The sequence below is a fragment of the Limulus polyphemus genome, unplaced genomic scaffold, assembly GCF_000517525.1.
Source record: "Limulus polyphemus unplaced genomic scaffold, Limulus_polyphemus-2.1.2 Scaffold3700, whole genome shotgun sequence".
In the NCBI taxonomy this organism is placed as follows: Eukaryota; Metazoa; Arthropoda; class Merostomata; order Xiphosura; family Limulidae; genus Limulus; species Limulus polyphemus.
In genome coordinates this window covers 21,788-22,258 of record NW_013669310.1, presented here as the reverse complement: position 1 = coordinate 22,258, position 471 = coordinate 21,788, and positions in this window count along the sequence as shown.

The window sequence follows — 471 nt, the reverse complement described above, 5'->3', positions numbered from 1 at the left end:
GAGCTTTCATTTGGTTATTCATATCATATATAAAAGTAAGTGTATATAAGGGTGCTTTCCAAAAATGGAAAGAGGTGGGTGGGGTGGCACTGTGTTTAATTTATTACATGAGCAATATCTCAGTAAATTTAAAAGATAAGAGGCTCTTATTTTATATTCTAGCTTGTCAATATCGGTAATTTGAGTTTCTAATCGTACGAAACTAGACTTAGTATTTTGACATCACAAACATTTAATTCAAACCAGTGTTGCATTGAACATACCACGTGACACATAAAAATCAATGTTTAACTGTTTTTTTTAGTATTTACTGTTAAATTAAGAAATTATTAAGGTATAATACTAAAATTTGAATTATAATCTAGTTTGATACCAAACTTATTGATGCAAATTCATGAAATAGTAGTTCAATAATATTTTGAATGCGAGTCAACAAACGAGATAACATGGCCTTTCACCCAAGACCAGTCT